The 22344-nt window shown below is 40.9% G+C and overlaps 1 non-coding gene across 1 annotated transcript; it reads right to left on the bottom strand.

The window, feature by feature from the left end:
• Window positions 1–14971: 14971 nt before the first annotated feature.
• LOC112712750 (small nucleolar RNA R71) lies at window positions 14972–15079 on the bottom strand. The gene has a single exon (XR_003157897.1). It is a non-coding gene; the product is annotated as a small nucleolar RNA R71 (small nucleolar RNA).
• Between the last annotated feature and the right edge of the window lie 7265 nt (window positions 15080–22344).

The raw sequence follows: 22344 nt of genomic DNA, 5'->3' as shown, positions 1-22344 counted from the left end.
CCATCCTCGCAGTGAAAACTATGCTCACGCACTCTGTCACAGTACGGCTAATCACCGGTTGGTTCCCGCTCCTACTGGAATAGAATCACTCTTTTGCGTCTGTCACTAACGCCCAGCAGGTTAAAGTTTGAAGCACGTCACAGTCATTCAATCCCGGAATCCTACTCGGAATACCACAGACAAGGTTTAGACTTTCCGGATTCTCATGAATGCCGCCATCAATCCGGCTTATACCACGAAGATTCTGTTGGGGAATCTAAGAGATATTCATTCAATCTGATGTAGAACGGAGGTGGTTGTCAGGCACACGTTCATGGGTTAAGGAAGGTGATGAGTGTCACGGATCATCACCTTCTCCACAGTTAAGCGCGAATAAACATCTTAGATAAGAACAAGCGTGTTTGAATGGAAAACAAAGGAATTGTATTAAATCATCGAGACGCTGCAGAGCTCCTCACCCCCAACAATGGAGTTTAGAGACTCATGCCGTCACAAAGTATGTAATTCAGATCTGAAAATGTCATGAGGTACAAGATATGTCTGTAAAAGTTGTTTAAATAGTAAACTAGTACCCTAGGTTTACAGAAAATGAATAAACTAAGATAATTGGTGCAGAAATCCACTTCTGGGGCCAACTTGGTGTGTGCTGGGGCTGAGACTAAAGCTTTTCACGTGTGGAGGCCTTTCTTGGCGTCAAACTTCAGGTTGTGACGTGTTTTGGGCGTTCAACTCCGGATAATGACGTTTTTCTGGCGTTTAACTCCAGACAGCAGCATGAACTTGGCGTTTAACGCCAATTTACGTCGTCTATCCTCGCTCAAAGTATGGACTATTATATATTGCTGGAAAGCCCTGGATGTCTACTTTCCAACGCCGTTGAGAGCGCGTCAATTGGACTCCTGTAGCTCCAGAAAATCCATTTCGAGTGCAGGGAGGTCAGGATCCAACAGCATCAGCAGTCCTTTTTCAGCCTAAGTCAGATTTTTGCTCAACTCCCTCAATTTCAGTCAGAAAATACCTGAAATCACAGAAAAACACACAAACTCATAGTAAAGTCCAGAAATATGATTTTTGCCTAAAAACTAATATTATTCTACTAAAAACTAACTAAAACATGCTAAAATCTACATGAAATTACCCCCAAAAAGCGTACAAAATATCCGCTCATCACAACACCAAACTTAAACTGTTGCTTGTCCTCAAGCAACTAGATGAATAAAGTAGGTTCTAATAGAGATAAATAAATAATAATATTCTCGAGTTCTAAATGAGGCTCAGATTCTTATTAGATGAGCGGGGCTTGTAGCTTTTTGTCTCTGAACAGTTTTGGCATCTCCCTGTATCTTTAAATTTTCAGAATGATTGGCATCCTTAGGAACTCGGAATTCAGATAGTATTGTTGATTCTCCTAGTGTAGTATGTTGATTCTTGAACACAGTCATTTTATGAGTCTTGGCTGTGGCCCTAAGCACTTTGTCTTCCAGTATTACCACCGGATACATAAATGCCACAGACACATAACTGGGTGAACCTTTTCAGATTGTGACTCAGCTTTGCTAAAGTCCCCAGTTAGTGGTGTCCAGAGCTCTTAAGCACACTCTTTTGCTTTGGATCACGACTTTAACCACTCAGTCTCAAGCTTTTCACTTGGACCTTCATGACACAAGCACATGGTTAGGGACAGCTTGATTTAGCCGCTTAGGCCTGGATTTTATTTCCTTGGGCCCTCCTATCCATTGATGCTCAAAGCCTTGGATCCTTGCTACCCTTGCCTTTTGGTTTTAAGGGCTATTGGCTTTTTCTGCTTGCTTTTTCTTTCTATTTTATTTTATTTTATTTTATTTTTTTTTATTTTTTATTTTTTTTGAACTGCTTTTTCTTGCTTCAAGAATCAATTTCATGATTTTTCAGATCATCAACAATATTTTTCGTGTTCCTCATTCTTTCAGGAGCCAATATTCATCAAATTCAAAGTACATATTATGCACTGTTCAAGCATTCATTCAGAGAACAAAAAGTATTGCCACCACATATAATTAATTATAAATTTTATTATTAAGAACTCGAAAAATATAAATTACTTCTTTATTCTAAAAGAAAATCTACTACTTTATTCATGCCTAATGATGATGAGAAAAATAAATTATAGCTTAATTGGAAATAAAATCAAAATAGACATCCTAATTACTACTAAATATCTTCTAAGGTCAATTTCTAAAATAATACTATCACAGAGTTAAAGCTGGAATTAGAACTTAACAACCTGTATTTTGGGGAGTGGATGTTCCTCTAGTCTGTGGGGTGCCTTCAAGAATTAATTTCTGACGCTTCAGCTCCCTTAAGTTCACATCCTTGCTCTTCCTGTTCTCTTAGGTGCCATGGTCTTAATGAGTTTTAGCTCAGTGATCATGGCAAATCACACCAAACTTAGAGGTTTGCTTGTCCTCAAGCAAAAGAAAGGAAAGGAGAGGAGTAGAAGGAAAGGCATTGTCAAATAAAGATAAGATGAGTTGAAAAAGATTTGAAAAATATTTTAAAAAGATAATTGAGTTTTTAAAACAAACTTAAAAGAGTTTGATTGGATTGAAAATTAATTTGTTTTTATGGATTAAGATACATGTGATAATTTTTGAAAAAGGGATTTTAGAAATTAGGATTTTTAGAACACTAATTTGATTTGAGGGATGATAATTTGAAACATGTTTATGCAAGAAAACATGAATTGAAACATAAAAAATTAGAAAATTTGTAAAGAGAGACGAATTTTACCTCCTCCCCACCATCCTGGCGTTAAACGCCCAAACGATGCATGGTTTGGGCGTTTAACGCCCACATGTTGCTTCTCCTGGGCGTTCAACGCCCATGTGATGCTTCTTTCTGGCGTTGAACGCCAGGAAGTCCTTCTTTACTGGGCGTTTTTCTAAACGCCCAGAATGCTAGCAGATTGGCGTTAAACGCCCAGAAGGTTACCCTTACTGGCGTTAAACGCCCAGTGGGTGCTTCTTTTGGGCGTTCAACGCCCAAAATGTTTCTCACTGGCTTTTTCACGCCAGTGAGCTTCCAAATTTTCCTATAACTCTGTGACTTCAACCAATTGCTATTTCACCTTTTGAAGATACTGTAGCATCTACCTGTAAAATGAATAAAATTAAATTTTGTGATTGGCTGGGTTGCCTCCCAGCAAGCGCTTCTTTAATGTCATTAGCTGGACTATTACTGAGCTTTTAATCAAGTCTCAGTTTTGAGCATTCTTGCTCAAAATTGCCTTCAGGATAATGTTTAACTCTCTGTCCATTAACAATGAACCTTTTGTTAGATTCATTATCCTGAAGCTCTACGTATCCATATGGTGATACACTTGTAATTACATATGGACCTCTCCACCTGGATTTTAATTTCCCAGGGAATAATTTGAGCCTAGAATTGAATAACAGAACTTTCTGCCCTGGCTCAAAGACTCTGGATGACAATTTCTTATCATGCCATCTTTTTGCTTTCTCTTTGTAAATTTTTGCATTCTCGAAAGCATTGAGTCTAAATTCCTCTAGCTCATTTAGTTGGAGCAATCGTTTTTCTCCAGCTAACTTGGCATCAAGGTTTAGGAATCTGGTTGCCCAGTAGGCCTTGTGTTCCAGTTCCACTGGCAAGTGACATGCCTTTCCATACACAAGCTGGTATGGAGAGGTCCCTATGGGGGTCTTGAATGCTGTTCTGTATGCCCACAGAGCATCATCCAAGCTTCTTGCCCAATCCTTTCTACGGTTAATTACAGTCCGTTCCAGGATTCTTTTAAGTTCTCTATTTGAGACTTCAGCTTGCCCATTAGTTTGTGGGTGATATGGAGTAGCCACCCTGTGGTTGACTCCATAACGTACCAGAGCAGAATAAAGCTGTTTATTACAGAAATGAGTGCCCCCATCACTGATTAACACTCTAGGGACACCAAATCTGCTGAAGATATGTTTCTGGAGGAACTTTAACACTGTTTTAGTGTCATTAGTGGGTGTTGCAATAGCCTCCACCCATTTGGATACATAATCCACTGCCACCAGAATATAGGTGTTTGAGTATGATGGTGGGAAAGGTCCCATGAAGTCAATGCCCCATACATCAAACAACTCAATCTCCAAGATTCCTTGTTGAGGCATGGCATAACTGTGAGGCAGGTTGCCTGATCTTTGGCAACTATCACAGTTAAGCACAAATGCTCGGGAATCTTTATAGAGAGTAGGCCAGTAGAAGCCACTTTGGAGGACTCTTGTGGTTGTTCGTTCACTTCCAAAATGTCCTCCATACTGTGATCCATGGCAGTGCCAAAGGATCCTCTGTGCTTCTTCTTTAGGCACACATCTACGGATTACTCCGTCTGCACATCTCTTAAAGAGATATGGTTCATCCCAAAGATAGTACTTTGCATCTGTGATTAATTTCTTTGATTGCACCTTACTGTACTCTTTGGGTATGAATCTTACTGCTTTGTAGTTTGCAATGTCTGCAAACCATGGCACTTCCTGGACGGCTAGTAATTGCTCATCCGGAAAGGTTTCAGAAATTTCAGTGAGAGGGGGGGACGCCCCTTCCACTGGTTCTATTCGGGACAGGTGATCTGCTACTTGATTTTCTGTCCCTTTCTGTCTCTTATTTCTATATCAAACTCTTGCAGAAGCAGCACCCATCTGATGAGTCTGGGTTTTGAATCTTGCTTTGTGAGTAGATATTTAAGAGCAGCATGATCAGTGTACACAATCACTTTTGATCCTACTAAGTAGGATCTGAATTTGTCAATGGCGTAAACCACTGCAAGTAGCTCTTTTTCTGTGGTTGTGTAATTCTTCTGTGCATCATTTAGCACACGGCTGGCATAGTAAATGACATGCAGAAGCTTGTCATGCCTTTGTCCCAACACTGCACCAATGGCATGGTCACTGGCATCACACATTAGTTCAAATGGTAATGTCCAGTCTGGTGCAGAGATGATTGGTGCTGTAACCAATTTAGCTTTCAGAGTTTCAAATGCCTGCAGACACTCTTCATCAAAGATAAATGGCGTGTCTGCAGCTAGCAGGTTGCTCAGAGGTTTGGCGATTTTTGAAAAATCCTTTATAAACCTCCTGTAGAACCCTGCATGTCCCAGAAAGCTTTTGATTGCCTTAACATTAGCAGGTGGTGGTAATTTTTCAATTACTTCTACTTTAGCTTGGTCCACCTCTATCCCTTTGTTCGAAATTTTGTGCCCAAGGACAATTCCTTCAGTCACCATAAAGTGACATTTTTCCCAGTTTAAAACCAGGTTAGTCTCTTGGCATCTTTTCAGAACAAGTGCTAAATGGTTAAGGCAGGAGCTGAATGAGTCTCCAAATACTGAAAAGTCATCCATGAAGACTTCCAGAAATTTTTCCACCATATCAGAGAAAATTGAGAGCATGCACCTCTGAAAGGTTGCAGGTGCATTGCACAGGCCAAATGGCATCCTTCTGTATGCAAATACTCCAGATGGACATGTGAAGGCCGTTTTCTCCTGATCCTGGGGATCTACTGCAATTTGATTGTAACCTGAATATCCATCCAGGAAGCAGTAGTATTCATGACCTGCTAGTCTTTCTAGCATCTGGTCTATGAATGGTAAAGGAAAATGATCCTTTCTGGTGGCTGTGTTGAGTCTTCTGTAATCAATGCACATGCGCCACCCTGTAACTGTTCTTGTAGGAACCAGTTCATTTTTTTCATTATGAACCACTGTCATGCCACCCTTCTTAGGGACAACTTGGACAGGGCTCACCCAGGGGCTGTCAGAAATAGGATAAATGATCCCAGCCTCTAGTAATTTAGTGACCTCTTTTTGCACCACTTCTTTCATAGCTGGGTTCAGCCGCCTTTGTGGTTGAACCACTGGCTTGGCGTCATCTTCCAACAAGATTTTGTGCATGCATCTGGCTGGGCTAATGCCCTTAAGATCACCAATGGACCACCCAAGAGCTGTCTTGTGTGTCCTTAGCACTTGAATTAGTGCTTCCTCTTCCTGTGGCTCTAAGGTAGAGCTTATAATTACAGGAAAGGTTTCACCTTCTCCCAGAAATGCATATTTAAGGGATGGTGGTAATGGTTTGAGCTCGGGTTTTGGAGGTTTCTCCTCTTCTTGGGGGATTTTCAGAGGTTCTATTATCTTCTCTGATTCCTCCAAATCAGGCTGAACATCTTTAAAGATGTCCTCCAGCTCTGATTCGAGACTCTCAGCCATATTGACCTCTCTTACCAGAGAATCAATAAGATCAACACTCATGCAGTCATTTGGGGTGTCTGGATGTTGCATGGCTTTAACAACATTCAACTTGAACTCCTCCTCATTGACTCTCAAGGTCACTTCCCCTTTTTGGACATCAATGAGGGTTCGGCCAGTTGCTAGGAAAGGTCTTCCTAGAATGAGAGTTGCACTCTTGTGCTCCTCCATTTCCAGCACCACAAAGTCAGTAGGAAAGGCAAATGGCCCAACCTTGACAATCATGTCTTCAATCACGCCTGATGGGTATTTAATGGAGCCATCAGCAAGTTGAAGACATATCCTGGTTGGTTTGATTTCTTCAGCCAAACCAAGCTTTCTGATAGTAGATGCAGGTATTAGGTTGATACTTGCCCCAAGATCGCATAAAGCTTGCTTGGTACAAATACCTTCTAATGTGCATGGTATCATAAAGCTCCCAGGATCTTTAAGCTTCTCAGGTAAGCTTTTTAGAATGACTGCACTGCATTCTTCAGTGAGGTAAACTTTTTCAGTTTCCCTCCAATCCTTCTTATGACTTAAGATCTCTTTCATGAACTTAGCATAAGAGGGTATTTGCTCAAGTGCTTCTGCAAACGGAATCTTTATTTCAAGAGTCCTGAGATAGTCTGCAAAGCGGGCAAATTGCTTATCCTGTTCCGCTTGGCGGAGTTTTTGAGGATAAGGCATTTTGGCTTTGTATTCCTCAACCTTAGTTGCTGCAGTTTTATTACCTACAGAAGTGGGTTGGGAAGCCTTTTTAGAAAGGTCAGCACTTGTATGTGACTGATTCCCTACTGGCATTTGAATGCTAGTGGTGGGAGCTGGAGTGGCGTCAAACGCTACTTCCTTGTTTGTTACTGGCGTTTGAACGCTAGAACCATGCTCCTTTTGGGCGTTCAACGCCAGATCCATGCTTGTTTCTGGCGTTGAACGCCAGGAATAAGCATGGTTTGGGCGTTCAGCGCCAGTTTTATCCCTTTCTGGGCTCTGCTTGTCCTCAGAGGGATTTTTAGTAGCCATTTGTTCATCTCCTGTCTTCTTGCTACTTTGAAGTGAGGTATTTAATGTTTTCCCACTTCTTAATTGAACTGCTTGGCATTCTTCTGCTATTTGTCTTGACAGTTGCTTTTCTGTCTGCTTTAATTGTACTTCCATGTTCCTGTTAGCCATTCTTGTTTCCTGTAATATTTCCTTGAATTCGGCTAGCTGCTGAGTTAGAAAATCTAATTGCTGATTGAATTTATTGGCCTGATCCACCGGACTGAGTTCTGCAGTTACTGTTTTAGCTTCTTCTTTCACGGAAGATTCACTGTTCAGATACAGATGCTGATTTCTGGCAACTGTATCAATAAGCTCTTGAGCTTCTTCAATTGTTTTTCTCATGTGTATAGATCCACCAGCTGAGTGGTCTAGAGAAATCTGAGCTTTTTCTGTAAGCCCATAGTAAAAGATGTCTAATTGCACCCATTCTGAAAACATTTCAGAGGGACATTTTCTTAGCATCTCTCTGTATCTCTCCCAGGCATCATAAAGGGATTCATTATCTCCTTGTTTGAAGCCTTGGATGCTTAGCCTTAGCTGTGTCATCCGTTTGGGAGGGAAATAGTGATTCAGGAATTTTTCTGACAGCTGTTTCCATGTTTTTATGCTGTTCTTAGGCTGGTTGTTTAACCACCTCTTAGCTTGATCTTTCACAGCAAATGGAAACAGTAGTAATCTGTAGACATCCTGATCCACTTCCTTATCATGTACTGTATCAGCAATTTGCAGAAATTGTGCCAGAAACTCTGTAGGTTCTTCATGTGGAAGACCAGAATACTGGCAGTTTTGCTGCACCATGATAATGAGCTGAGGATTCAGCTCAAAGCTACTAACTCCAATGGAGGGTATACAGATGCTACTCCCATATGAAGCAGTAGTGGGGTTTGCATATGACCCCAGAGTCCTCTTGGACTGTTCACTCATACTTACTTCCATAATGGAATACAAGTTGAGAATTTATAGTTTGGAATGTAGCAATGAAATAAATAAAGATGGAATAAATAAAAAGAAGTTAAAAATAAATTTTTTTTTTTAAATAAAATAAAAACGAAATAAATAAAAGAAAGTGAAAATATTTTGAAATTGAAAATTGAATTTTTATAAAAGATTTTCGAAAAAAATTGTTCAAAATTAGTTAGAAAAATAAAAATTTTTGAATTTTGAATTTTATGATGAAAGAGAAAAACACACAAAAGACACAAGACTTAAAATTTTTAGATCTAATGCTCCTTAATTTTCGAAAATTTTTGGAGGGAAAACACCAAGGAACACCAAACTTAAAAATTTTAAGATCAAGACACAAGAACAACTCAAGAACACTTTGAAGATTCACAAGAACACCAAGAACACAAGGAAGAACACCAAACTTAAAATTTTTAGAAAACTTTAAGAAAATTTTCGAAAATTATAAAAATTAATAATAAAACACCAAACTTGGAGTTTGGCACAAGATTAAATCAAGAAAAATTATTTTTTGAAAAAGATTTTTAAAAGTATTGGTGCTCCCTTGTCAAGAATATGACCCTTCTATTCTAGCCAAATGGGCAGAAAAGATAACAATTGTTCTGGGCAGGTATATTCTTTTTGAAAGACTAATGCTTTGGATTAGTAAAAGAAAAACAAGAAAAGATACAGAACAAGAAAAACTCAAGATCAAACAAGAAAAATAAACAAGAACAACTTGAAAATCAATGAAGAACAAAGACACAAGTCAAAAATTTTAAAGAAAAATATGAGACATGCAATTGACACCAAACTTAGAACAAGACACTAAAACTCACGGAAATTAAGAATAAAAACGCAAAATAAATTATTCCTAATCTAAGAAATAAAATAAACCTTCAATTGTTCAAACTCAATAATCCCCGGCAACGGCGCCAAAAACTTGGTGGACGAAATTGTGATCCTTAATTAATGGCTCCTTGGCATGTGCCAAAAAGTTAAACTAATTTAACTAACTGATTAGAGAAGCTCACAACTCCGTTCAACTGACCAGCAAGTGTACTGGGTCGTCCAAGTAATACCTTACGTGAGTAAGGGTCGAATCCACAGAGATTATTGGTTTGAAGCAATCAATATTTATTTTATTAGTCTTAGTTAGGATGTCAACAAGGATTAATTTGGATTAAAAGTGGAATTACTGGAATTGATAAAAGAGGGAACAATGTTACTTTGATTTGCAGCACTGGGGAATATGTTGGAGTTTTGGAGATGCTTTGTCCTCTGACTTCAACTCTTCCTTGGAATCCTCTTCTCACACGCAGGTCCCTTCCATGGCAAGCTCTATGTAGGGTGTCACCGTTGTCAGTGGCTACTTCCCATCCTCGCAGTGAAAACTATGCTCACGCACTCTGTCACAGTACGGCTAATCACCGGTTGGTTCCCGCTCCTACTGGAATAGAATCACTCTTTTGCGTCTGTCACTAACGCCCAGCAGGTTAAAGTTTGAAGCACGTCACAGTCATTCAATCCCGGAATCCTACTCGGAATACCACAGACAAGGTTTAGACTTTCCGGATTCTCATGAATGCCGCCATCAATCCGGCTTATACCACGAAGATTCTGTTGGGGAATCTAAGAGATATTCATTCAATCTGATGTAGAACGGAGGTGGTTGTCAGGCACACGTTCATGGGTTAAGGAAGGTGATGAGTGTCACGGATCATCACCTTCTCCACAGTTAAGCGCGAATAAACATCTTAGATAAGAACAAGCGTGTTTGAATGGAAAACAAAGGAATTGTATTAAATCATCGAGACGCTGCAGAGCTCCTCACCCCCAACAATGGAGTTTAGAGACTCATGCCATCACAAAGTATGTAATTTAGATCTGAAAATGTCATGAGGTACAAGATATGTCTGTAAAAGTTGTTTAAATAGTAAACTAGTACCCTAGGTTTACAGAAAATGAATAAACTAAGATAATTGGTGCAGAAATCCACTTCTGGGGCCAACTTGGTGTGTGCTGGGGCTGAGACTAAAGCTTTTCACGTGTGGAGGCCTTTCTTGGCGTCAAACTTCAGGTTGTGACGTGTTTTGGGCGTTCAACTCCGAATAATGACGTTTTTCTGGCGTTTAACTCCAGACAGCAGCATGAACTTGGCGTTTAACGCCAAGTTACGTCGTCTATCCTCGCTCAAAGTATGGACTATTATATATTGCTGGAAAGCCCTGGATGTCTACTTTCCAACGCCGTTGAGAGCGCGTCAATTGGACTCCTGTAGCTCCAGAAAATCCATTTCGAGTGCAGGGAGGTCAGGATCCAACAGCATCAGCAGTCCTTTTTCAGCCTAAGTCAGATTTTTGCTCAGCTCCCTCAATTTCAGTCAGAAAATACCTGAAATCACAGAAAAACACACAAACTCATAGTAAAGTCCAGAAATATGATTTTTGCCTAAAAACTAATATTATTCTACTAAAAACTAACTAAAACATGCTAAAATCTACATGAAATTACCCCCAAAAAGCGTACAAAATATCCGCTCATCATTTATGCCATTGACAAGTTCAGGTCTTATTTAGTAGGATCAAAAGTGATTGTGTACACTGACCATGCTGCTCTTAAATATCTACTCACAAAGCAGGATTCAAAACCCAGGCTCATAAGATGGGTGTTGCTTCTGCAAGAGTTTGATATAGAAATAAGAGACAGAAAAGGGACAGAGAATCAAGTAGCTGATCACCTGTCCCGGATAGAACCAGTAGCAGGAGCATCCCTCCCTCCTACTGAGATCTCTGAAACCTTTCCGGATGAGCAATTATTTGCTATTCAGGAAGCTCCATGGCTTACAGAAAGTGCAAACTATAAGACTCAATGTTCCTCTTCTGTAACCATGGAAAGGAAGCATGAAGAGCTTCTCTCAAAACAGAGTCAAACAGAGCCCCCACAGCCACACTCTACGTTTGGTGTTGGGAGGCCACAACCAACTTCTAAGTTTGGTGTTGAACCTCCACATTCAAACTCTAAGTTTGGTGTTGGGAGGTTCCAACATGGCTCTGAGTACCTGTGAGGCTCCATGAGAGCCCACTGTCAAGCTACTGACATTAAAGAAGCGCTTGTTGGGAGGCAACCCAATGTTATATTTATTATTTTCCTTTGTTATTTTATGTTTTCTATAGGTTGATGATTATGGAAAGTCACAAAATCAATTGAAAAAGCAGAAACAGAATGAAAAACAGAAAGAAAAACAGCACACCCTGGAGGAGAACTTGCTGGCGTTTAAACGCCAGTAAGGCTAGCAGATGGGCGTTTAACGCCCAGTCTGGCACCATTCTGGACGTTTAACGCCAGAAAGGGGCACCAGACTGGCGTTAAACGCCAGGAATGGGCACCAAGTTGGCGTTAAATGCCAGAAATGGGCACCAGCCCGGCGTTTAACGCCAGAATTGGCACAGGGAGCAATTTTGCTCACCACTTGGTGCAAGGATGACTTTTCCTTGACACCTCAGGATCTGTGGACCCCACAGGATCCCCACCTACCCCACCACTCTCTTTCTTCTTTCTTCTTTTGCTCGAGGATGAGCAAACCTTCTAAGTTTGGTGTGGTAAAAGCGTTGCTTTTTGGTTTTCCATAACCATTTATGGCACCTAAGGCCAGAGAAACCTCTAAAAAGAGGAAAGGGAAGGCAAAAGCTTCCACCTCCGAGCCATGGGAGATGGAGAGATTCATCTCAAGGGATGCACTTTCCTCCACAAAACTATTGGGAGCAAATCAACACCTCCCTAGGAGAATTGAGTTCCAACATGGGACAACTAAGGGTGGAGCACCAAAGACATTCCATCCTCCTCCATGAAATTAAAGAAGATCAAAGAATCATGAGAGAGGAGCAACAAAGGCAAGGAAGAGACATTGAGGAGCTCAAGCACTCCATAAGATCTTCAAGAGGAAGAACAAGCCGCCATCACTAAGGTGGACCCGTTCTTTAATCTCCTTGTTCTTTATTTTCTGTTTTTCGATTTTTTATGCTTATGTTTATCTATGTTTGTGTCTTATTACATGATCATTAGTATCTTAGTATCTATGCCTTAAAGCTATGAATGTCCTATGAATCCATCACCTCTCTTAAATGAAAAATGCTTTAATCACAAAAGAACAAGAAGTACAGGATTTTGAATTTATCCTTGAAACTAGTTGAATTAGTTTGATGTGGTGACAATACTTTTTGTTTTCTGAATGAATGCTTGAACAGTGCATATGTCTTTTGAATTTGTTGTTTTGAGAATGTTAAAATTGTTGGCTCTTGAAAGAATGAAGGAAAAAGAGAACTGTTATTGAGGATCTGAAAAATCATCAAATTGATTCTTGAAGCAAGAAAAAGCAGTGAATTCAAAAAAAAAATTTCGAAAAAAAAGAGAGAAAAAAAAGAAAGAGAAAAAGAAAGAAATAAAGTGTGATCCAAGGCAAAAAGAGTGTGCTTAAGAACCCTGGACACCTCTAATTGGGGACTCTAGCAAAGCTGGGTCACAATCTGAAAATGGTTCACCCAATTATGTGTCTGTGGCATGTATGTATCCGGTGGTAATACTGGAAGACAGAGTGCTTTGGGCCACAGCCAAGACTCATACACTAGCTATGTTCAAGAATCATTATACTTAACTAGGAGAATCAATAACACTATCTGAGTTCTGAGTTCCTATAGATGCCAATCATTCTGAACTCCAAAGGATAAAGTAAGATGCCAAAACTGTTCGGAAGCAAAAAGCTACTAGTCCCGCTCATCTAATTGGAGCTAAGTTTCCTTGATATTTTGGAATCTATAGTATATTCTCTTCTTTTTATCCTATTTTGATTTTCAGTTGCTTGGGGACAAGCAACAATTTAAGTTTGGTGTTGTGATGACCGGATAATTTATACGCTTTTTGGCATTGTTTTTAGTATGTTTTTAGTATGATCTAGTTAGTTTTTAGTATATTTTTATTAGTTTTTAGTTAAAATTCACTTTTCTAGACTTTACTATGAGTTTGTGTGTTTTTCTGTGATTTCAGGTATTTTCTAGCTGAAATTGAGGGTCCTGAGCAAAAATCTGATTCAGAGACTGAAAAGGACTGCAGATGCTGTTGGATTCTGACCTCCCTGCACGCAAAGTGGATTTTCTGGAGCTACAGAAGCCCAATTGCCGCGCTCTCAACGGCGTTGGAAAGTAGACATCCTGGGCTTTCCAGCAATATATGATAGTCCATACTTTGCCCAAGATTTGATGGCCCAAACCGGCGTTCAAAGTCACCCTCAGAATTTCTAGCGTTAAACGCAGGAACTGGCATAAAAATTGGAGTTAAACGCCCAAACTGGCATAATAGCTGGCGTTTAACTCCAGGAAAGGTCTCTACACGAAAATGCTTCATTGCTCAGCCCAAGCACACACTAAGTGGACCCAGAAGTGGATTTTTACGTCATTTACTCATTTCTGTATACCCTAGGCTACTAGTTCACTATTAATAGGATCTTTTGACATTGTATCTGGACCTCATGACACTTTACACGTTTCTTTGTGTACCTTCCACAGCATGAGTCTCTAAACCCCATGGTTGGGGGTGAGGAGCTTTGCTGTGTCTTGATGGATTAATGCAATTACTACTGTTTCTCATTCAATCATGCTTGCTTCTATTCCAAGATATTACTTGTTCTTAAACTGGATGAATGTGATGATCCGTGACAATCATCATCATTCTCAACTATGAAGGTGTGCCTGACAACCACCTCCGTTCTACCTTAGATTAAGTAGATATCTCTTGGATTCTTTAATCGGAATCTTCGTGGTATAAGCTAGAACTGATGGCGGCATTCAAGAGAATCCGGAAGGTCTAAACCTTGTCTGTGGTATTCTGAGTAGGATTCAATGATTGAATGACTGTGACGAGCTTCAAACTCCTGAAGGCGAGGCGTTAGTGATAGACGCAAAAGAATCACTGGATTCTATTCCGGCCTGATTGAGAACCGACAGATGGATAGCCGTGCCGTGACAGGGTGCGTTGAACATTTCCACTGAGAGGATGGGAGGTAGCCACTGACAACGGTGAAACCCTTGCATACAGCTTGCCATGGAAGGAGCCCTGCGTGCTTGAAGAAGAAGACAGTAGGAAAGCAGAGATTCAGAAGATGGAGCATCTCCAAAACCTCAACCTATTTTCCATCACTGCAAAACAAGTACTTATTTCATGTCCTTTTGCTTTTCACAATCAATCCTGATAATTTCTGATATCCTGACTAAGATTTACAAGATAACCATAGCTTGCTTCAAGCCGACAATCTCCGTGGGATCGACCCTTACTCACGTAAGGTATTACTTGGACGACCCAGTGCACTTGCTGGTTAGTTGTGCGGGATTGCAAAAGTGTGATTGCAATTTCGTGCACCACATCTCTATCCCTGTCATTGGAGCAAACAACTTTGAGCTTAAGCCTCAATTAGTTTCTCTAATGCAACAGAATTGCAAGTTCCATGGACATCCATTGGAAGATCCTCATCAGTTTTTAGCTGAATTCTTGCAAATCTGTGACACTGTCAAGACTAATGGGATTGACCCTGAGGTCTACAGACTTATGCTATTCCCTTTTGCTGTAAGAGACAGAGCTAGGACATGGTTGGACTCACAACCTAAAGAAAGCCTGAACTCTTGGGAAAAGCTAGTCAATGCCTTCTTGGCAAAGTTCTTTCCACCTCAAAAATTGAGTAAGCTTAGAGTGGAAGTCCAAACCTTCAGACAGAAGGAAGGAGAATCCCTCTATGAAGCTTGGGACAGATACAAACAATTAATCAAAAAGTGTCCCTCTGATATGCTTTCTGAATGGAGCATCATAGGTATTTTCTATGATGGTCTGTCTGAACTGTCCAAGATGTCTTTGGATAGCTCTGCTGGAGGATCTCTTCAGCTGAAGAAGACACCTACAGAAGCTCAAGAACTAATTGAAATGGTTGCAAATAACCAATTCATGTACACTTCTGAAAGGAATCCTGTGAACAGTGGGACTAATCAGAAGAAAGGAGTTCTTGAGATTGACACTCTGAATGCCATATTGGCTCAGAACAAAATATTGACTCAGCAAGTCAATTTGATTTCTCAAAGTCTGTCTGGAATGCAAAATGCACCAGGTAGTACTAAGGAGGCTTCATCTGAAGAAAAAGCTTATGATCCTGAGAACCCTTCAATGGAAGAGGTAAATTACATGGGAGAACCCTATGGAAACACTTATAATCCTTCATGGAGAAATCATCCAAATCTCTCATGGAAGGATCAACAGAGACCTCAACAAGGTTTCAACAATAATAATGGTGGAAGAAACAGGTTTAGCAATAGCAAGCCTTTTCCATCATCTTCTCAGCAACAGACAGAGAATTCTAAGCAGAATACCTCTGACTTAGCAACCATGGTCTCTGATATAATCAAAACCACTCAAAGTTTCATGACTGAAACAAGGTCCTCCATTAGAAATTTGGAGGCACAAGTGGGTCAGCCGAGCAAGAAAATTACTGAACTCCCTCCTAGTACTCTTCCAAGCAATACAGAAGAAAATCCAAAAGGAGAGTGCAAGGCCATCAACATGGCCGAATTTGGAGAGGAAGGAGAGGTAGTGAACGCCACTGAGGAAGACCTCAATGGACGTCCACTGACCTCCAATGAGGTCCCCAATGTGGAACCATGGGAATCTGAGGCTCAAAATGAGACCATAGAGATTCCATTGAACTTACTTCTGCCATTCATGAGCTCTGATGAGTATTCTTCCTCTGAAGAGGATGAGTATGTCACTGAAGAGCAAGTTGCTAAATACCTTGGAGCAATCATGAAGCTAAATGACAAGTTATTTGGAAATGAGACTTGGGAAGATGAACCCCCTTTGCTCACCAAAGAACTGGATGACTTGTCTAGGCAGAAATTACCTCAAAAGAGACAGGATCCTGGGAAGTTTTCAATACCTTGTACCATAGGCACCATGACCTTCAAGAAGGCCTTGTGTGACTTAGGGTCAAGTGTAAACCTCATGCCTCTCTCTGTAATGGAGAAGCTAGGGATCTTTGAGGTGCAAGCTGCAAAAATCTCACTAGAGATGGCAGACAACTCAAGAAAACAAGCTTATGGACTTGTGGAGGATGTTCTGGTAAAGGTTGAAGACCATTACATCCCTGCTGACTTCATAGTCCTAGAGACTGGGAAGTGCATGGATGAATCCATCATCCTTGGCAGACCCTTCCTAGCCACAACAAAGGCTGTGATTGATGTTGATAGAGGCGAATTGATTATTCAAGTGAATGAAGAATCCTTTGTGTTTAAAGCTCAAGGATATCCCTCTGTCACTATGGAGAGGAAGCATGAAGAGCTTCTCTCAAAACGGAGCCAAACAGAGCCCCCACAGTCAAACTCTAAGTTTGGTGTTGGGAGGCCACAACCAACTTCTAAGTTTGGTGTTGAACCCCCACATTCAAACTCTAAGTTTGGTGTTGGGAGGTTCCAACATTGCTGGTATGCGAAGTTGTGATCAATACTTTTCACAACTCAAATAATCCCCGGTAATGAATCCAAAAACTTGGTTTTCCATACCATGGCATAAACACAACTTCGCACAACTAACCAGCAAGTGTACTAGGTCGTCCAAGTAATAAACCTTACGCGAGTAAGGGTCGATCCCACAGAGATTGTTGGTATGAAGCAAGCTATGGTCACCTTGTAAATCTTAGTCAGGAAAACTCAAATGGATATGGGTGATATACGAATAAAACATAGAGATAAAGATAGAGATACTTATGTAATTCATTGGTGGGAATTTCAGATAAGCGTATGAAGATGCTTGGTCCCTTCCGTCTCTCTGCTTTCCTACTGCCTTCATCCAATCCTTCTTACTCCTTTCCATGGCAAGCTTATGCAAGGGTTTCACCGTTGTCAGTGGCTACCTCCCATCCTCTCAGTGAAAATGTTCAACGCACCCTGTCACGGCACGGCTATCCATCTGTCAGTTCTCAATCAGGCCGGAATAGAATCTAGTGATTCTTTTGCGTCTGTCACTAACGCCCCGCCCTCAGGAGTTTGAAGCTCGTCACAGTCATTCAATCATTGAATCCTACTCAGAATACCACAGACAAGGTTAGACCTTCCGGATTCTCTTGAATGCCTCCATCAGTTCTAGCCTATACCACGAAGACTCTGATCTCACGGAATGGCTGGCTCAGTTGTCAGGCGAGCGCTCGGTTGTCAGGCGATCAACCATGCATCGTGTATCAGGAATCCAAGAGATATCCACCCAATCTAAGGTAGAACGGAGGTGGTTGTCAGGCACACGTTCATAGGTGAGAATAATGATGAGTGTCACGGATCATCACATTCATCAAGTTGAAGAACAAGTGATATCTTGGAACAAGAACAAGCGGAATTGAATAGAAGAACAATAGTAATTGCATTAATACTCGAGGTACAGCAGAGCTCCACACCTTAATCTATGGTGTGTAGAAACTCCACCGTTGAAAATACATAAGAACAAGGTCTAGGCATGGCCGAATGGCCAGCCTCCCAAAGTGATCAAAAGATCTAAAGAACAAAAGATTCCAAAGATCAGAAGATGAAAATACAATAGTAAAAGGTCCTACTTATAGAGAACTAGTAGCCTAGGGTTTACAAAGATGAGTAAATGACATAAAAATCCACTTCCGGGCCCACTTGGTGTGTGCTTGGGCTGAGCATTGAAGCATTTTCGTGTAGAGACTCTTCTTAGAGTTAAACGCCAGCTTTGGTGCCAGTTTGGGCGTTTAACTCCCATCCTTGTGCCAGTCCCGGCGTTTAACGCTGGGAATTCTGAGGGTGACTTTGAACGCCGGTTTGGGCCATCAAATCTTGGGAAAAGTATGGACTATCATATATTGCTGGAAAGACCAGGATGTCTACTTTCCAACGCCGTTAAGAGCGCGCCAATTGGGCTTCTGTAGCTCCAGAAAATCCACTTCGAGTGCAGGGAGGTCAGAATCCAACAGCATCTGCAGTCCTTTTTAGTCTCTGAATCAGATTTTTGCTAAGGTCCCTCAATTTCAGCCAAAAAATACCTGAAATCACAGAAAAACACATAAACTCATAGTAAAGTCCAGAAAAGTGAATTTTAACTAAAAACTAATAAAAATATACTAAAAACTAACTAGGTCATACTAAAAACATACTAAAAACAATGCCAAAAAGCGTACAAATTATCCGCTCATCACAACACCAAACTTAAATTGTTGCTTGTCCTCAAGCAACTGAAAATCAAATAAGATAAAAAGAAGAGAATATGCAATGAATTCCAAAAACATCTATGAAGATCAGTATTAATTAGATGAGCGGGGCTTTTAGCTTTTTGCCTCTGAATAGTTTTGGCATCTCACTCTATCCTTTGAAATTCAGAATGATTGGCTTCTTTAGGAACTCAGAATCCAGATAGTGTTATTGATTCTCCTAGTTAAGTATGATGATTCTTGAATACAGCTACTTATTGAGTCTTGGCCGTGGCCCAAAGCACTCTGTCTTCCAGTATTACCACCGGATACATACATGCCACAGACACATAATTGGGTGAACCTTTTCAGATTGTGACTCAGCTTTGCTAGAGTCCCCAATTAGAGGTGTCCAGGGTTCTTAAGAACACTCTTTTTGCCTTGGATCACAACTTTATTTCTTTCTTTTTCTTTCTTTTTCTCTTTCTTTTTCTTTTTCTCTTTTTTTTCGAAATTTTTTTTCTTTTTTTTTTTTGTATTCACTGCTTTTTCTTGCTTCAAGAATCATTTTTATGATTTTTCAGATCCTCAGTAACATGTCTCCTTTTTCATCATTCTTTCAAGAGCCAACATTCATGAATCACAAATTCAAGATACATATGCACTGTTTAAGCATACATTCAGAAAACAAAAGTATTGCCACCACATCAAAATAATTAATCTGTTATAAAATTCAAAATTCATGCAATTCTTCTCTTTTTCAATTAAGAACATTTTTTTTGAGAGAGGTGATGGATTCATAGGACATTCATAACTTTAAGGCATAGACACTAAGACACTAATGATCACAAGACACAAACATAGATAAACATAAGCACTAAAATTCGAAAAACAGGAAAATAAAGAACAAGGAAATTAAAGAACGGGTCCACCTTAGTGATGGCGGCTTGTTCTTCCTCTTGAAGATCCTATGGAGTGCTTGAGCTCCTCAATGTCTCTTCCTTGTCTTTGTTGCTCCTCTCTCATGATTCTTTGATCTTCTCTAATTTCATGGAGGATGACGGAGTGTTCTTGGTGCTCCACCCTTAGTTGTCCCATGTTGGAACTCAACTCTCCTAGGGAGGTGTTTAGTTGCTCCCAATAGTTTTGTGGAGGAAAGTGCATCCCTTGAGGCATCTCAGGGATTTGATGATGAGAGGGGTCTCTTGTTTGCTCCATCATTTTCTTAGTGATGGGCTTGTCCTCATCAATGGGGATGTCTCCTTCTATGTCAACTCCAACTGAATAACAGAGGTGACAAATGAGATGAGGAAAGGCTAACCTTGCCAAGGTAGAGGACTTGTCCGCCACCTTATAGAGTTCTTGAGCTATAACCTCATTAACTTCTATTTCTTCTCCAATCATGATGCTATGAATCATGATAGCCCGGTCTATAGTAACTTCGGATCGGTTGCTAGTGGGAATGATTGAGCGTTGGATGAACTCCAACCATCCCCTAGCCACAGGCTTGAGGTCATGCCTTCTCAGTTGAACCGGCTTCCCTCTTGAATCTCTCTTCCATTGGGCGCCCTCTTCACATATGACTGTGAGGACTTGGTCCAACCTTTGATCAAAGTTGACCCTTCTAGTGTAAGGATGTTCATCTCCTTGCATCATGGGCAAGTTGAATGCCAACCTTACATAGGAATGGCTTTGTGTTCGGCCAAAAAGGGGAGAAGTGGTGTTTAGGTTGTGTGAAAATGAAGGAGTGAAGATGGGTTTATATAGGAGTGGGGGGGGCTCATGGTTCGGTCATGAGGTAGGTGGGGTTTTATGAAGGATAGATGTGAGTGGTGAAGAGAAAGATGGGATTTGATAGGTAAAGGGTTTTTGGGGAAGAGGTGTTGAGGTGATTGGTGAATGGGTGAAGAAGAGAGAGAGTGGTGGGGTAGGTGGGGATTCTGTGGGGTCCACAGATCCTGAGGTGTCAAGGAAAAGTCATCCCTGCACCAAATGGCATGCAAAAATGTGTTTTGAGCCAATTCTGGCGTTAAACGCCGGGCTGGTGCCCATTTCTGGCGTTTAACGCCAAGTGCTTGCCCTTTTCTGGCGTTTAATGCCAGTCTGGTGCCCCTTTCTGGCGTTAAACGCCCAGAATGGTGCCAGACTGGGCGTTAAACGCCCATCTGCTAGCCTTACTGGCGTTTAAACGCCAGTAGGTTCTTCCTCCAGGGTGTGCTGTTTTTCTTCCTATTTTTCTTTCTGTTTTTGCTTTTTCAATTGATTTTGTGACTTCTCATGATCATCAACCTACAGAAAACATAAAATAACAAAAGAGAATAGATAAAATATAACATTGGGTTGCCTCCCAACAAGCGCTTCTTTAATGTCAGTAGCTTGACAGTGGGCTCTCATGGAGCCTCACAGGTGCTCAGAGCAATGTTGGAACCTCCCAACACCAAACTTAGAGTTTGGTTGTGGCCTCCCAACACCAAACTTAGAGTTTGACTGTGGGGGCTCTGTTTGGCTCTGTTTTGAGAGAAGCTCTTCATGCTTCCTCTCCATGGTGACAGAGGGATATCCTTGAGCCTTAAACACAAAGGATTCCTCATTCACTTGAATGATCAATTCTCCTCTATCAACATCAATCACAGCCTTTGCTGTGGCTAGGAAGGGTCTGCCAAGGATGATGGATTCATCCATGCATTTCCCAGTCTCTAGGACTATGAAATCAGCAGGGATGTAATGGTCTTCAACTTTTACCAGAACATCCTCTACAAGTCCATAAGCTTGTTTTCTTGAGTTGTCTGCCATCTCTAGTGAGATTTTTACAGCTTGCACCTCAAAGATCCCTAGCTTCTCCATTACAGAGAAAGGCATGAGGTTTACACTTGACCCTAGGTCACACAAGGCCTTCTTGAAGGTCATGGTGCCAATGGTACAAGGTATTGAAAACTTCCCAGGATCCTATCTCTTTTGAGGTAATTTCTGCCTAGACAAGTCATCCAGTTGTTTGGTGAGCAAAGGGGGTTCATCCTCCCAAGTCTCATTTCCAAATAACTTGTCATTTAGCTTCATGATTGTTCCAAGGTATTTAGCAACCTGCTCTTCAGTGACATACTCATCCTCTTCAGAGGAAGAATACTCATCAGAGCTCATGAATGGCAGAAGTAAGTTTAATGGAATCTCTATGGTCTCATTTTGAGCCTCAGATTCCCATGGTTCCTCATTGGGGAACTCATTGGAGGCCAGTGGACGTCCATTGAGGTCTTCCTCAGTGGCGTTCACTGCCTCTCCTTCCTCTCCAAATTCGGCCATGTTGATGGCTTTGCACTCTCCTTTTGGATTTTCTTCTATATTGCTTGGAAGAGTACTAGGAGGGAGTTCAGTAATTTTCTTGCTCAGCTGACCCACTTGTGCCTCCAAATTTCTAATGGAGGACCTTGTTTCAGTCATGAAACTTTGAGTGGTTTTGATTAGATCAGAGACCATGGTTGCTAAGTCAGAGGTATTCTGCTTAGAATTCTCTGTCTGTTGATGAGAAGATGATGGAAAAGGCTTGCTATTGCTAAACCTGTTTCTTCCACCATTATTATTGTTGAAACCTTGTTGAGGTCTCTATTGATCCTTCCATGAGAGATTTGGATGATTTCTCCATGAAGGATTATAAGTGTTTCCATAGGGTTCTCCCATGTAATTTACCTCTTCCATTGAAGGGTTCTCAGGATCATAGGCTTCTTCTTCAGATGAAGCTTCCTTAGTACTGCTTGGTGCATTTTGCATTCCAGACAGACTTTGAGAAATCATATTGACTTGCTGAGTCAATATTTTGTTCTGAGCCAAAATGGCATTCAGAGTGTCAATCTCAAGAACTCCTTTCTTCTGACTAGTCCCATTG

This window comes from Arachis hypogaea, chromosome 1 (assembly GCF_003086295.3).
Source record: "Arachis hypogaea cultivar Tifrunner chromosome 1, arahy.Tifrunner.gnm2.J5K5, whole genome shotgun sequence".
NCBI classification, from domain to species: Eukaryota; Viridiplantae; Streptophyta; class Magnoliopsida; order Fabales; family Fabaceae; genus Arachis; species Arachis hypogaea.
The sequence above is the reverse complement of the archived record's forward strand: the minus strand, read 5'-3'. Positions and strand labels throughout refer to the sequence as shown.